This window comes from Musca autumnalis, unplaced genomic scaffold (assembly GCF_047663935.1).
Source record: "Musca autumnalis isolate F117 unplaced genomic scaffold, ASM4766393v1 scaffold_1, whole genome shotgun sequence".
Classification (NCBI taxonomy): domain Eukaryota; kingdom Metazoa; phylum Arthropoda; class Insecta; order Diptera; family Muscidae; genus Musca; species Musca autumnalis.
Window position 1 is genome coordinate 165,556,375 of NW_027411644.1, and position 17,352 is coordinate 165,573,726.

Consider the following 17,352-nt stretch of genomic DNA (forward strand, 5'->3'; position numbering starts at 1 on the left):
CTTGGAAATCGCAACTCCAAATGAAATGGAGCTAAAGAAAATGTTGTAGCTGTGAAAATTCTCTACGTGATTGACGTTTATGACTTGTTCTCAGGCTGTACAATTTTTAAGATAAAGAAGCTCAGTTTACATTTGTATGTTTTTTTGTTAGGGTTTCGCAATTTTGCTTGAATACGGCAAGTCTTATCGGCATGGGACCTGAGAAAATCGTATAGCTGTGAAAATTCTCTACAAGACTGGCTTATGTAGTTTTTCCTAGGTTGTACAATTTTTTTAGAAATATAAGTTCAAGTTGGGAAATTGCAGTCATGACATTGTTTTATAATGAGACGATACAGAATTGAATTGAATTTGAATTGTACCAATTTCAACGTCTATATCTCAAAAGTTGTAAAACCTACGAAAATATCACTAATCTTGTAGAGAATTTTGATAGCTACAACATTTTCTTTATTCCCATTTTGATAGGACTTGCTATTTCCAAGAAAATCGCAAAAACCTAAACAACCCCTAAAAATGTCAACTTTAATCGCGTTTTATTTAAAAAGCGCTCCGGCGATTTTTTTTTTGTTTTTTGATTTTTCTCATCTATGAACATTGTAATTTCAGAATCCGCAAAAACTTCCAGGTGTAAGCACCTTCCATTCAAATTTGATTCAAGAGCACCGTGAAATGTTTAGTGAGAACGTTTTGTGACTTCTTTGAATGTCAAATTACGGGTAGTTCCGTCAAAAAATGTAGCTAAAATCCTTAAAATGCCGAAATTTGGGAGGTACTGTTATATGGGGGATATACCAAAACATGGTAGAGAAGTTTCGTGACCACTGTGAACCTCAAATGTAAAATTACAGCTAGTTCGGTTAAAAATTGTAGCTTAACCACCCAAAATACAGAAAATCGGGAAGTATCTTTATATCGGGGCTATACCAAAACATGGACCAATGTTAACGATATTTGATAGAGAACTTTCGCGACCTAGTGCCAAATTCGGTTAAAAATTGTACCAAAAATCCTTAAAATACCGAAAATTACAGGTACCGTTATATGGAGGCTAAATGAAGACATGGACCTTTGTTGATGATTCTTGGTGCAGAATTTTCGTGAACTCTAATGTCAAATTTCAGCTGGTTTGGCTGAAAATTTTAGCTAAAATCCTCAAAATCCTCCTCTGTGGAGATGTCTCGATGTCTCAAATTACGGGTGATTCAGTAAAAAAATGTAGGCAAACCCCTCAACATACCAAAAATCGTGAGGAACCTTTATATGGGGCTATACCTAAACATGAACCTATGATGACAATTTTTTGTGAAAATGTGTTGTAACCCCTATGAACCTCAAATGTCAAATTACCGGGAATCGGAAGCTACAGGTGTATGGGGGCTCTTCCAAACCATTGACCTATGTTGATACTTCTTGGTGAAGAAATTTCGTGGCTGTACGGAATCTCAAATGTCAAGTTACGGGTAGTTCAGTCAAAAATTTTGCTAAAACCCTAAAAATACCGAAAATCGGGAGATACCGTTATATGGGGACTTTAACAAAATATGGACGTATGTTGAAAATTATATGGTGGCGTTATATATGGTGACTAAATCTAAACATGAACCTCTGTTGACAAGTTTGGGTGAAGAAGTGCTATGACCCCTAATAACCTCAAATGTCAAATTACAGCTAGTTCGGTTAAAAATTTTAGCTAAAACCCTCAAAATACCGAAAATCGGGAGCTTGCGTTATATGGGGACTATGCCTAAACATGGACCTATATTGACAGCTTTTGGTGGGGTAGTGTTGTGACTCTTAATAACCCTAAATGTTACATTACAGCTAGTTCGATTGAAAATTGTATATAAAACCCTTAAAATACCGGGAGACACCGTTATATGGAGACTATATCTAAACATGGTCCTATATTGACAGTTTTAAGTGGAGTAGTTTTGTGATCCCTTAAAACCTTAAATGTCAAATTGCAGCTAGTCGTTGTGAATGAGACCGCTAGAACAACCTACTGAAAAAACAGTCAAAACGCGAGATGAGCTCTTAAACTTCACTTTATCCGAAGGTACACGAAAGGGTGGGCCGATATAGTCCATATTCCAACCTGACACATGACTGGATGAAATAACACGATGTGCAAAGTCTGCACAAATCAGAAAGTCCATGCGAGAATTATCTTGCGGATTTGCCATTTTGGTCAGGGTTTCATGCAGCTCTTAGGCCAATATCTTAGGAAGTATGGACTTGCGCAGGAACAAAATTCTACCGTCGTAAAGAGAGCCGCAAGTACAACCTAATGAAAGAAATTTCAAGACGATCCGAGAGGTGCTCTTAAACTGCAATTTATCCGAATTTTGTGTGGGAGGTACCCGAAGGAGTGGACCGATATAGTCCGATCTGTATCTGGAAGAAATAATACGATGTGCAAAGATTGCACCAAATCGATTGCTGCCTTCGTTATCGTTACACACGATTTTACTGAACATTTTTGAACTTTTGTGGAAGAGGTACCTGAAGGAGTGGACCGATATGACCCATCTTCGAGCTTAAACTAAATTTGGACAAAATATTACGATACCCAAATTTTGGTTCGAATCGGTTGTTCATTTAAATTTGGGTTTTAATCAATTAACCTAATCACAAATTTATATGTCGCCGCATACAGAATATTTGTCCATAATTCGATCAAAAATCATTAGTACCTCCTATTTCTTGCTTTTTTTATCGAAATAATAGTTTTAGACACCAAGAGTGGACGAAGTTCTTTCAGACAATTTGGGATCGATTTAGCCCTGTCCGTCCGCCCGACCGTCTGTCTGGCTGGTGTGCACGATAACCGAACCGAACCGAATTTTGAACTTCGTAATACCTTGCCCAAACTTAGTTTAAGTTCGAAGTTGACCCATATCGGTCCACTCCTTCGAGTACCTCCCCCACAAAAGTTCGAAATTTTTCTGTAAAATGGTGTGAACGATAACTACCGAAGGACGCAATCGATTTGGTCCAATCTTTGCAAATCGTATTACTCCTTCCAAATATATATCGGGTTGAAATATGGACCATTCAATCTACTCCTTCGTGTACCTACCACACAAAAATCGAAATAAATGAAGTTTAGGAGCTTCTCTCGGATGGTTTTGACATTTTTTTCAGCAGATTGTCCTTGCGGCCCCTTTACCAAGGTACAATTTGTTCGGGGGCAAGTCGATACTTCCTAAGATAATGGCCTAAAAACTCCAAGAAACCCTGACGGCGCCATCAAAAATGTGAAATCCTGAGGAGTTTCTGATTGGTCCAAGTAAGTCCATGACACCCTGTCGGCACATACTTAAACTGCTAGTATGAAGGCTAACTCTCAAATTGTTAATAAATTTTTTTAAAACTTGGTTTAAGCTCGCTGTTTAAACGTTAACTTTTTCAGTACATAAATTTTTGCTACCCGACCCCTTCGGGTGATGACCTCATAAAGGAAGAAGTTTGTTGGTTTTGGTGCAGGTCGGATAATACCATCACCAAAATTAACTAACTTCTTTCTTTATGAGATCAACACCCGAAATTTTGTGACGATCCGATCAAAATTGCGACAGCAGCGTGATTAAATACAAGGTTTAGATGAACAGACGGACGGACACACATAGCCAGATAGATTCAGCTCGTTGAGGCATTCATTTTGGTATTTTAAGGTGAGTATATAGCCATTAATTCGATGTGTTACAAACTTTTGAGCCAAAATTAACTTATAATACCCTTCCATATAATGGTGTATTATAACAAATATTGAATTATGAATTTTTTAATTTAATTTTGGTCCAAAATCGGTGCAGTAGTTTTCGATATCAAAATTTATATTTCGAGAAAAATGCGTTTTAAGTTTCCATTTCATAAACAAAAAATTTTCTTGATTTTCAACGCACAAATCTCTGCAAAATTTGAACTTTTGAAAATTACAAGTGGAATTTTTACTTTCACTCTTACGACATTAACTAAATACAAAAATAAGGAAAATTCTTGAAATTCAAAAGTTTAGTTTCAACAAACCACTGTTACATAATGCAAGGAATGCGTATGCCTATTGAAAATATGCAGGATAACACATTTTTATTACGTATAATTATCTTCTTTTGTTGGTTTAATTATTCGTTCGATTTTAATTTGTTAGGATTTATACATATGGCCAACTCTTATTGACTGTATGCTGACCCACCAGAGAGTTTTAGTTTATTTACTAATTATATGTGACTACTTAATTACTAATAATATCAGGTTATAATTCTGTCATGCCAATATTTTGATTGTTACCTGACACATTAATTAAGAAGGACGGCATCAGTCGGTCTGTTTTAACAAATAATAATTTTCCAATCAATTTGTCAATGCAATTTCTTAGGCACGATTCTTATGTCAATCAACTGTTGAACTCTACATTGTTGTTGACAGTTGATTTACCAGCATTTATAATTTGTCTCTTATGACACTTTTTTTCGTCTAACAACAAGGAGGGTGAATGATAAAAGAAAGGTAACCGACAATTGCCATTGTGCACATTCATATACATAAATAATTTAATTGCCGTTGTTTTGAGTGTCTATTTAAGTCTTTTGTAATTTGTTTCGGTACGGTATTATGGCGTGGTTGTTTTATTCAAAGTCGACGGCGAAGATAAATCACTCTTATTGTAATGATAAGGGTTTTTTTCAGACAAGTGATGTTCAGTGGTAAAGGTGTTTAAAAGATAAATATCTTTTATTCGTGATTCAGTGCATCCACAATAATTTGACGATGATAATAGTGACAATACAATGCTGCTCATCGGATGAATAACATCCGAAAATATTTTTGGAGATACAATTTTAAATTGTTTAAAATATTGGATTGTGTTTGCTGTTTTTCATTAAATGAATGTTGTTATCTCCAAAAAAATATTCTGTTTTGGCTTTAATATACTGGGTGAGATGATATGGAATCGTAGGTATGATATTCACTATTCATTAGTATTTAAAATTTCGTACAGTCGTGGAGATGGAGAAGACGTTTATTTTAAGTTGATCCTTTGTATGGAAAAGACCAAAATACAAGCGGTCAATACTGGGCTAAACTAAGGTTGTTTTTCTAGATAATATATCGAATTAAAATTTATGTCAATGGGTCCTAGTGGCCTGAAAACACTCTAAAAATATTGTAGTTCTAGGTCCAATTTACACGCGGTTCCCATCATTCTGAATTAAAGTATTTTACTGTTACCAACACATTGTTCAACCGAATTTGCTGTAATCCGTTATTGGTCCATGATTTGGTATACTCGATTTATTTCGGCAGATGTTAACCAAATATTCAAATCCAATGGGTGTTTAAAATGAACTCAGAGTTCAGAAAACCACATTTTAAAGAAATGTGAAATCAAGCCACTTTTGACCACAGCCCAGCAAAATTTGAAGGAAGGGGTTCCATGGGATGACGTGATTTCATGGCATATTTTGCATTGGTTCAAACGAAGTCGTGAAAAATCCGATTTTTCATCAGCATTTGAACCCATTCCATCGATCCAATAGAGATGCATTTTGTGTTTTTATACCCTCAGCATTTATGCTAACTAGGGTATACATATACACTTTCATACGGGCAAAATGTGCCTCATCGAAATAATGGGTTTAGACCCCAAGTATGTTTGGACGAAATGTGTTTCAGACAATTTGGAGTTGATTTAGCCATGTCCGTCCGTCTGTCTGTCTGGCTGTCCGTCTGTCTGACTGGTGCGCACGATAACTCTCGAACGGTGCAACCGATTCGGTTCAAAATTTGGCTTTCGTAATATTTTGCCCAAACTTAGTTTAAGTTCGAAGATGGGTTATATCGGTCCACTGCTTCCGGTACCTCCCCCACAAAAGTTCGAAAATGCTCGGAAAATTTGTGCGCACGATAACTCTTGAAGGGAGTAACCGATTTAGCCCAAGCTTTGTACATCGTGAAAGTTCTATCAGACTTAGATGAAGTTTAAATATGGACTCAATCGGTCCACTCCTTCGGGTACCTCCCACACAAAATTTCGGAAAAGTTCAGTTTAGGACCTGCTCTCGAATCGCTTTGATTTTTGTTGTAACAACTTGTATTCGCTGTCCCCCATACGACGGTATAACTTTCATAAGAGGCAAGTCCATACTTCCTGAGAAAATAGCCTGAAAGATGCAAAAAACCCCTATGACCATGTCGGTCCACTCCTTCAGGTACCTCCCTCACAAAAATTCAAAAATCTTCGGAAAAAATATGCGCACGATAACTCTTAAAGGGAGTGACTGATGTAATCAATACTCTGCACATCCTAATATATCTACCAGATATAGATCAGGTTCGAATATGGACTATATTTGTCCACTCCTTTGGGTACCTCCCACACAAAATTTCGGATAAGTTCACTTTAAGACCTGCTCTCGAATCACTTTGATTTTTGTTGAAGCGATTTACATTCGCTACCTCCATTACGACGGTAAAAGTTTTTTCAGGGGCAGGTCCACATTTCGAACTGTTCTACCGATTTGGTGCAACATTTGGTATTCGTCATATTTTATCCAAACTTAGTTTCATGGGGCAATACCGGTCCCCAAATTCGGGTACTTCTCCCCAATATTTAAAAAATGTCACTAAAATGTTAGGACGATATCACTTGAATGGGGCAACCAATTTGGTCCAAACTTTGGATCTCCTAATAGTTTGTCAAAATTTAGTTTAACTTCTAAAATGGCCCATATCGATCCTCCCTAAGGGTACCTCCCCCACAAAAGTTCAGCATTTGTGTTAATTCCTAATCCACATTTTTGTTGGCAAGTTCAAATGTTGAAAAAGGGCCACAAAATTCTGAAGAGACGCTAAATACATTCTATCTGTCCGTAGATTAAAGTTTCAATTCACATTGACTGAGGGTATACCTCTGTCGGCAAAGCCGACTGACAGTTTTTACTTGTTATTTATACACATTTTTCTAAATATATAAGATTAATTATTTACCACAGACTTGATATTTTTGGAGACTCAAAATCACAAGCAACATTGTTAAAACTCTCGTCGTAATGATAAATGTCATTGCAAAAAGTTGGTGAAAATGACATGCCAAAGAATTGGTGAAAATGACATGCCAAGCCTTGGAGAAAATGACATGTCAAAGCATTGGTGTAAATGACATGCTTTGGATCCAAAAATGAATAGCATTTTTTGGGGTCCACGCTCATATAAAATTCATCGATGAAGATGCTAAAAAGATGACATGTCAGATCACTTGCATGGCATCTTTGGCATCGAACATTTTGCTGGGTGGTTAACTAATAATATAAGCTTATAATTCTGTCATTACAATATTTTGATTGTTACTTGACACGTTAAGGAAGAAGACAGCCACAACATATGGTCCTAGCAAATAGTAATTTTCTAATCAATTTTTCAATAAAATTTCTTAGGCACGATTTTTATGTCAAACATTTGTTCAACACAACACTGCTGTTGACAGTTGATTTAGGGACATTTATAACTTGTCTTTTAACACACTTTTTTCGTCTAACAACAAGAAGGGTGAATACTTTGTATCCGCCTTTTGCCATTGTTTTAGTGTCTATTAAAATCTTTTGTAATTTACTTCGGTACCGCGGTTGGTTGCTTTAATAGACGACGGCAAATATAAATTACCTTTATTGTGATGATAAGGTGATGTTGAGTGGTTAAAGTGTTTAAAAGATAAATATCTTTTTTTGTCTATCTTAAATAATTTTAATGACAATATGATGATGCTCTTCCTATGAATAGCATCCGAACATATTTGTGAAGGCATAACTTTCTTGAGTTAAGGTATTATGTTTATGGTTAATATTGAAAGAGTGTTGTTATTGCAACAAATATATTTTGCTTTGGCATTACTGCATTGAACAATATATGTTTTATTTTGTGAGTATGTAGCTAAATGATACGAGTGTTATGATATGCCGTTAATATTTTAAATTATTCTAACCGGAATATAGGAATTTTTCTAAGAAATAAATATTCAATGGGATTAATAACTCTGTACATTTCAATCTTCAAAGTAAATAATTAGATATTATGTAGGAATTTAACATAAGTTGAAGCGCATGTTTGGGGTATAATAACGCGTGAACTGTTGTTTTTTAACACTAACTTTAATTCATTTCGATAAATTGGGCTGTTTTAGCACTATTCACAGAGTGGAAACTGTGGCCACTTTAAGGTTAAAAAAAAAGGGAAACATGTGTTGCAGCAAATGCGTTTTTGTTTGTTATTGTCCAATTTGTGGCTTGAGAACGCAATGAATAGCTTGTTGCTCAAGGAGAAAGTTAAAGAATATATTTCAAGCATGAAGTTTACAAGATATAATTTTTTCGAATTTTCACTGTAACCGCGTCAAATGGATGCTGACATTTTGAAGCAAAAAACAGATGGTTTTTGAATTTTTGCTCTAATCCGGACGCGCAACTAGATCTGTATAAAAGCTTATCATGTCATTTTTCGCATTTTTAAATGTATAAATCGAGCGTAAAGTCTTCACAGAATAGGTGGAGCCTAATTACGGATTTTGATTCGATCGAGTATTTGCTCGTGAATGAAGAAATCGGTAGATGCATTAGCAACCTGTTACAACAATGTCAGAAAGTTTTACAAAAATAAATCAATTCGTACAAGCACAATTTTATTCCGAAATTATTGCCCAAAGTATTGCTCAACGAATTCAACAAATATTTACATTTTTGAAGAACACATACACACAGAAAAAAAGACCTTAACATATGTCCCAAACATAATTTGCAGCAAACATATATTTGTTTGCAAGCAGTCCCAAATATTTGGGTGCAAACAAATTTTATGTTTGGGTGCAAACAAATTATATGCTTGGATGCAAACAAATATAAATCCAAAAATCACTTTCTGAGAGCAAGGGAGCGTAAACGTCAATGTGAAACATACTGAAATGTATGCTCACTTGCTCTCAGCAAGAGCATAGAAAAAAAGCAAAAGCACAACAGACACACAGGGACACATAAAAAATTGCAAAGAAAGACAAAACAGACTTAAATAAAAGAAAACAAGTAAAAAAGTGTCAGTCGGCTTTGCCGACAGATATATACCCTCAGCCAGTGTGAAGTGAAACTTTCACCTACGGGCAGATCGAATGTATTTAAGGTTTCTTCAGAATTTTGTGGATATTTTGGACATTTGAACTTGCCGTCAAAAATGTGGATTAGGAATTAGACACAAATGTTGAACCTTTGTGGGGGACGTACCCTTAGTGAGGGCCGATATGGGATTTTTTACACCTTTCGGGCTGGACTTGCCCCGGAAAAAACTTTTACCGTCGTAATGGAGGTAGCGAATTCAAATCGCTTCAAAAAAATGATTCGAGAGCAGGTCTTAAAGTGAACTTATCAAAATTGTGTGTGAGAGGTACCAGAAGGAGTAGACAAATATAATCCATATCCGAACCTGATCTATATCTGGTAGATATATTAGGATGTGCAAAGTATGGTTTACGTCGGTCACTCCCTTCAAGAGTTATCGTGCGTAAAATTTTTCCGAACATTTTTGAACTTTCGTGGAGGAGGTACCTGAAGGAGTGGACCGATATGGCTTATCTTTGAATTTAAACTATGTTTGGACAAAATATTACGAAGGCCAAATTTTGGACCGAATCGGCAGATCCGTTCAGGAGTTATATTGCGCACCATCCACTACACACGGTGTTATAGGGGTTTTTTGCAACGTTCATGCTATTTTCTCAGGAAGTATGGACTTGCCCCTAATGAAACTTGTACCGTCGTATGTGGGGCAGTGAATACAAGCTGTTAAAACAAAAATCAAAGCGATTCGAGAGATGGCCCTAAACTGAACTTTTCCGAAATTTTGTGTGGGAGGTACCCGAAGGAGTGGACCGATTGAGTCCATATTGAAACCTTATCTAAGTCTGGTACACATTTCAGGATGTGCAAGGTATGGACTAAATCGGTTACTCCCTTCAAGAGTTATCTTACGCACAAATTTTCCAAACTTTTTCGAACTTTTGTGTGGGAGGTACCGGAAGGAGTGGACCGATATAATCCATCTTTGAACTTGAACTAAGTTTGGACAAAATATTACGAAAATTTTGGACCGAATCGGCAGATCCGTTCGAGAGTTATCTTGCGTTCCAACTACACACGGTGTCATATGGTTTTTTGTAATTTTCAGGCTATTTTCTTAGGAAGTAGGGACTTGCCCCTAATAAATCTTACAGCGTCGTATAGAGGACAGCGAATACAACTTGCGTAAACAAAAATCAAAGCGATTCGAGACCAGGTCCTAAACTGAACTTTTCCGAAATTTTGTGTGGGAGGTACCCGAAGGAGTGAACCGATTGAGTCCATATTGGAACCTCATCTAAGTTTGGTAGAAATTACACGATGTGCAATGTATGGACCAAATCGGTTATTCCCTGCAAGAGTTATCGTGCGCACAAGTTTTACGACAATTTTTGAACATTTGTGGGGGCGGTACCTGAAGGAGTGGACCTATATGGCCCATCTTCGAACTTAAATCGAATATGGACAAAATATTTCGATACCCAAAATTTGAACCGAATCGATTGATCCGTTCGAGAGTTACCGTGCGCACCAGCCAGACAGACAGACGGACGGACATTGCTAGATCTACTCAAAATTGTCTGAAACGGATATCGTACAAACATACTTGGGGTCTAAAACCATTATTTCGATGACCAAATCGGTTATTCCCTGCAAGAGTTATCGTGCGCACAAGTTTTGCGACAATTTTTGAACATTTGTGGGGGCGGTACCTGAAGGAGTGGACCTATATGGCCCATCTTCGAACTTAAATCGAATATGGACAAAATATTTCGATACCCAAAATTTGAACCGAATCGATTGATCCGTTCGAGAGTTACCGTGCGCACCAGCCAGACAGACAGACGGACGGACATTGCTAGATCTACTCAAAATTGTCTGAAACGGATATCGTACAAACATACTTGGGGTCTAAAACCATTATTTCGATGAGGCACATTTTTGGTCGTATCAAAGTGTAAATACCCTCTTTAGCCTAAAGGCTGAGGGTATAAAAACTGAATGCAATAACTTATAAAAAGTTGCACTTTTAAAAAGAAAAAATTATATAGAAACATTGTTGAACGCTTCTCCTTAGTTGTGGAATAAAACAGATTTTCTTCAAAGTTCAAATCATCAGCGGGAAATAGGCATCTGGAATCAAATAATTATATATAAAATAAATAGGTACATCTATATTTCAAATGTACCTATGTATGTATATCAAGCTTTTTGTAGAAAATTACCTTATGTTGAAACTGAGGTATGGGGTATTGTAACTCGCGATCAGTTTTACTATACCATAACTTTTGACCACATTTCGGTAAAATAAACTGTTTTAGCCCGATTCACCGAGGGGTTTCTTAAAATAATAATTTGAGCGGAAGCTGTGGTCGTACTAATGTAAAAAAATCGGAAAAAATCGTTGAATTAAACGAGTTTCATTATGTTATTTTCCAATTAGTGGTTTTACAACACAATGTAGAGCTTAATGCTCAAAGGAGAAGTTAAATAGTACACTTCAGAGTTGAAGTTTCTAATGTATGATTTTTTAATATATCCACTGTATCTACCTCAAACGGATGCTGACATTTTGAAACCTGAAAAATGGGTTTTTTTGAATTTTTGCTCTAATCGGGACGCGCAGCTGGATTTCCCTAAAAGCTTATTATTTGATTGTAGTACTCGCGATTTCGTATTTTTTAATGTATAACATGAGGGTGTAGCCCTCACAGGATCACAGTAATCTGCGCCCAAACACGAAATTTTTGTGCGTAAATTTTTCTCAAAAACCTATTTTTTTGGTTTAAAATTTACAAACGTCATTCGATTTCACTGGAAACCCGCGTAAATTTAGTTTTTTTACCTTCTGAATCTAACAAGCCACGACGCGTAAAAATCCAGCCACTAGATCGGCGGATATGATACCCCTCAAATTTCGAAAAATTGCAAAAAATTATTTTGAAAATATCGCATATTAAAACGCGTTTTGGATGTGTCAGTTCTACTTAAATAAATAGATCGATACGCGTGTTTAAACTGTGCGAAAACAGATATTTAAAAACTCTCGTAAATCCAGAGATATAATAGATTTTTTCTAAAAATTTAGTGCGATGCTACATCGACGGTTCTTGATGGATCGGATTGAAACGGCATAGAATGATGTATTTTTTAATGGTGATTATTGAAATCGGATGCGCATAAAATGTAAATGAACTTCGCGGAAATTATGACCATTTTACAGTATTTTGCACCCTAATATGCAGCAGATGCTACATCGTGGCCGCCAAATAGAATTTGACAAACTGTACATCAAATAATAGGGATTGATTCGCTGTGTTGGAAAATCGGATGCGCATCATGTCATTTTCGTAATTACGCGGTTTATATGCGTCTCAAATGTTATAATTTTCAATATAACATTATTTTAACGTTATGCCACAATTGGAATTTCTTGTGATTTAATATAAGGTTCTAATAATATTATCCAATAGGAAAACTATAAGCGAAAAATTTTTTACAACAGAATATCATCATTATTGCGTGAAATTTTCACGAAAATGCCGAAGAACTCAAAAATTTTTTCTCCAACTTTTCCTATAAAACCATAAAAAAAATAAAATTAGAATAATATGATTTTATTTTTTTCCTAATATTTTCATCGTATTTTTGCAAATAACATGAATACTATAGCTCCAACCTTCACAACATAGGTTTCATTTTATTCCTCAAAATGTCTAGATGCTGTTATAATTTTTTTATATATTTTTCGTAAGTATGAGCGCTATTGTTTCAAAAATATGTTTGTAAATACGTAAAATTATTTAACAAATTTGATTTTTCGCGAATCCATTGAGACTTTGCAATTATTTTTTGCATCATTGCAAAGGTTACCAATTCAGTTAACGATAATAGGATATAACAGCTAACTATATTAAGCCGCGATTTTTTTAGAATTTTTTCTAATTATCATAATTAAAACGGTCATATCTTTTGCGCGCAACGATCAAAGTTAGTAACGAAAACAGATTTGGAATGCTGATTTTTTTCTTTATCTGTGTACCAAAAATCATTGATGTAGTATCAAAAAAAATTTTTTATTTTTTTGAAATGGAAAAGACAATTTTAGACATTTTTCCTGATATATGCATTGATGTAATTACCAATATTAAATGCGATTTCTTCCTTGTTCAATAAAATATTTCCATTCACCTTTTGGATTCAATTATAAAATGTATTGGACATTTAATTTACTAAAACCATAATTTCTTTGATAAAAGATAAAACACTGATTTATTCACTCACTTTACTGTCTTTACTCAACGATTGTCTCTAGAACACTGAAGAAAAAAGACCAACATAATTAATACCATTTTGTTTTTCGTTTTCTCTTCGCTTGCTACGTTTAACAACAAAGCACGAAACACACGTGTTTTACGCATACACATCACAAAACTTCTGCATCTCCTATTACACCATGCAGACAGCTCTTTATTATAAGCCAGCATTCCGCAGCTGCGAGAGCCCTCTTGTTACTCTCTTTGACAATAATCCTCTCCACCTATAAAAAATATGTTGGTACCCAAACATATAAAATTGAGATATGTTGCAAACATATATTTGTTTGGACACAAACAAATTATGTTTGGATCCAAATATATGTTTGTTTACAATCAGTTCCAAACAAATATTTGTTTGGATCCAAACATATTTCTAACATACATCCTCTGCGAGTACACACAAGGAAAAAATATGATTGATCCAACAATATTCGAAGAGCAAAATATGTATTGTAAAGTTATTGTTAGATTCCGTATGTAGTATTGTGAGTCCAACAATCATTTTTGTCAATTACAACAATTGTTTTTGCCACATCCAACAATAGTTTTTGTCAACCGAATAATATTTTTCACCTTTCTTAAAAAATTTTATTCTCTTCTCTCGGTATTAGATGCCGTTGTGAAAAAACAATTTTGGTGAGTTTTGTCTGTATGAGTGTATGGTACACACCATGAGATTCTTGTTTTTATTTGTTTTTTCTTTCTCATTCGTTTTGATGGTTGAGTTAAGTGGGCACAATCTGAGAAGTGTTTTTGAGAGGAAACTAAATTGAGTTTTCTTTTCATATTTGTTACAGGGATGGAAAATTAAATTTTTCATTGAAAAGGTACTTTTTTAATATTTTTTAAGAAAAAAATATAAATTTTATTACGAAAAAAAAACCAACAACTTGACCATAAATCAGCGACGACCGCAGAAATACAACCAAAGCGAAGGCATGTATGAACGTATGAGTGAAAAAAGCAACAACCACATTATGTTTTTGTTTGTTTTCATTCATTTACACTGTACGTGAGAGAGAGAAGCAAATGCAAAACAACTCAGTGGGCGCCCTCACTATACGACCTAAGCAAAGAAGCTCGTCCCTGCCATAAATCATGAAAATTAAAATGTTGTGTATCGTTACTCAATATTGCCACAAAGTATATACATTCAATAGAGAGAGATCACAATATTTTAGATACAAGATTGAATTGTGGAACGGATTATAATATGTTAGTCTTTGGATGTTTATAATTGAAAATTAACCATATCACACCACGTTCGGTGTAGTCTCCATACAAAAGTTTTTAACCAAATTCTCCAACAGAATTGAAGTACTAACTAAAAATCTTTCAAATGAATATTACCCATATAAATGTACGTTTTGGTATATCCCAGAATTTTCAACCACATTAGCTCTTGTTTGGCATTTTGGGTTCTAAATCCCGCAGCGAATATCTTTGGAAAGATTTTCTATAATTCGAGACTATAGCATACCTCTAAAGATACTCGGCAACATTTTAGCTAAATTCTGAAAAAATAGGTTAAGTCGAAAAACTCCATCTGATACATCAATGGCTGTTGTTCCCGCTTATTTCTATCTTAATTGTATGACTAGATGTTTATGGACTCGATGACCTTAAAAACTTTCCAACGACCAATCACTTCTGTCGGCACAGCGGAGACAAACTTATGAAAATTCATAACTTTTGTTTTCTTGAAAGCAAGTAAAAAGTAACAGTCGGGTTTGCCTACAGAGATATACCCTCAGCCTGTGTGAGTTGAGACTCTAAATATAGCCAATTTTTTTTCTATAAATTGTATAGATAAGAAGTTTCATAATTTCGTCTCCTTTTTTGGACGTATAAACTTTCCGACAATAATTTCGAAACATTTGGGGTGTACAACTTTACAATTGTTGGCGTTACGAATATATGCTTATGTTTTCCTCAAAAATGTGACTTCGATGAAAGCGTAGAAGTTTTGCACTTTTGTACAGACGATACCTGAAAGCATCGACTGATATAGCCCATTTTGGAAGTGGGCCTAATTTTGGAATTCAATTTAGTTGGTCGACGTAAGATTTAGAGACTTTGGACCATAACCATGTACTTACCCACTAAAAATGCAATATCGCTGTAAACAAGACCGCAAGAAGTACCATTGGTCAAAATGTGCAATGGCTCCGCGAACAGCCCTTAAACTACACTGATGTTGAACTTTTGTGAGGGATGTACCCGAAGATGTTGTCCCAAATAGACTCTCTTGGTACTTGATATATATATACATATATGTACGTTATTTTAGGATGTTTTTATTTTCGGTCAAATCGGATAATTGAAATTTTGTGTTGGAGGCACCTGAAGGAGTGAACCGATATAATCCATATTTGAAACTACTTTAGGTCTCGAATCGAATTAGACTTTGCTCAAGATTTTAGGGAAACATTTTGAAGTCTGGTGTCCAAAGGAAGTTTGTACAAAATATTGCTCATAATGCGCATGAGCCATACCTACGGACGAAATGGGATAAATCGACTCCAAATTGTTTGACGCGGGTTTCGTCAAAATACATGATTAGTCTAAGACAGCTATGTGCACCCAGACAAATGTAACCACTAAATTATGTTTGTATGAGTGGCAGTAAAACCCGAACAACAACAACAATGCGTCAACAAACGAAAGCACACGAAGATGTTCATGCTGTGCGTGTGCTTCTGTTCGTTTCCCATAAGCACCTAACTATAGGCGCTGCACATAGCTGGTCTAAGAACATTATTGCGATGAGGTACATTTTTATCGTTAGCCTAACGGCTGAGGTTTCAATACCACTCTTGAACCAGCGTTAAATGAAAGGAGCTTACAAGTGGGAAGTTGATGAGATGAGAAAAATCCAAAAACAGGAATAAATCGAAATTTGAATAAGTTCAATTTTTTTAGGTTTTCGCGATTTTGCTTGTAAACCGCAAGTCCTATCGAAATGGGGCTAGGTTAGGTTGATAAGAGGGGTGATGCTAGATCACCACATGCCCATGTGGACATACACTTAAGCCATGAGTAGGCCTGTTGTGCGCTCTAATTTTGGGTTATGGAAGATTATCTTTTTTTGACTTAGTCTAGGATCTCTGTCCTATTTACATAGTCTCTGATCTTTTTAAACTTGAACTAATTTGGTCGAGTCCTGGTATAATGTCATTCCCTAGTAACTGGGTTCTCAGATTTGTGAAGGCTTGACAATGGCAGAGGTAATGTTCCAACGTTTCGTCATCCTCTCCGCGTGCTCTGCATTCACTGTTTTCTGCACAACCTATTTTGTGCAGGTGCGCTTTTAGACCTAGGTGACCTGTAAGGATTCCTGTCAGTCTACTAATATCTTTTTTACTTAGTAAAAGTAATTCTTTTGTTTTGTCCTCGTCTGGGTTTCCCCATAGCATTTTTGTGGTTTTTCCCTTCTCTTCACTACTCCAGAGGGATACATGTGCATTTTTTGCCCATGTCTTTAGTTCAAGTCGCGTAGCTTTAAACGGCTTAGCGTTTTCTAGACTTACCGTGGGTTGCTCCTTGGCTTGTTTTGCCACGGAGTTTGCTATTTCATTACCCCTAATCCCGGTATACCCTGGTACCCATATAATGTTTACCTTACCGTGTTGGGAGTAATTATTTATAGATTTAATACATTCCAAGACAGTTCTAGATTTCACTGTCTTGGTTGATATAGCCCTAATGGCTGCTTTGCTATCCGTAAGGATATTTACAGTGGTAGGCCTTGTGTGAGTATCAAACCAAAGCAGACACTCTGTTATCGCCCGGAGTTCCGCCTGTAGGATCGTGTTATGATCCGGCAGACGGAGGGAGATTTCCGGTTCCATTATATAAAGACCCAGTCCGGTTCTCCCCCCTAGCACAGCCCCATCCATAAACCCACAGCTTCCAGCGGGAATCTGTGCTAG

At 35.9% G+C, this 17,352-nt stretch overlaps 1 protein-coding gene across 1 annotated transcript in view; it reads left to right on the plus strand.

Annotated features, from left to right (window-relative positions):
- Positions 1-4,596: 4,596 nt before the first annotated feature.
- Positions 4,597-17,352, plus strand: part of TwdlV (TweedleV) — a 42,119-nt gene continuing 29,363 nt past the window's right edge. Inside the window, exon 1 of the mRNA XM_073958860.1 lies at positions 4,597-4,963. The gene's annotated coding sequence lies outside the window, so the exon portion shown is untranslated. The remainder of the gene's footprint in view (positions 4,964-17,352) is intronic.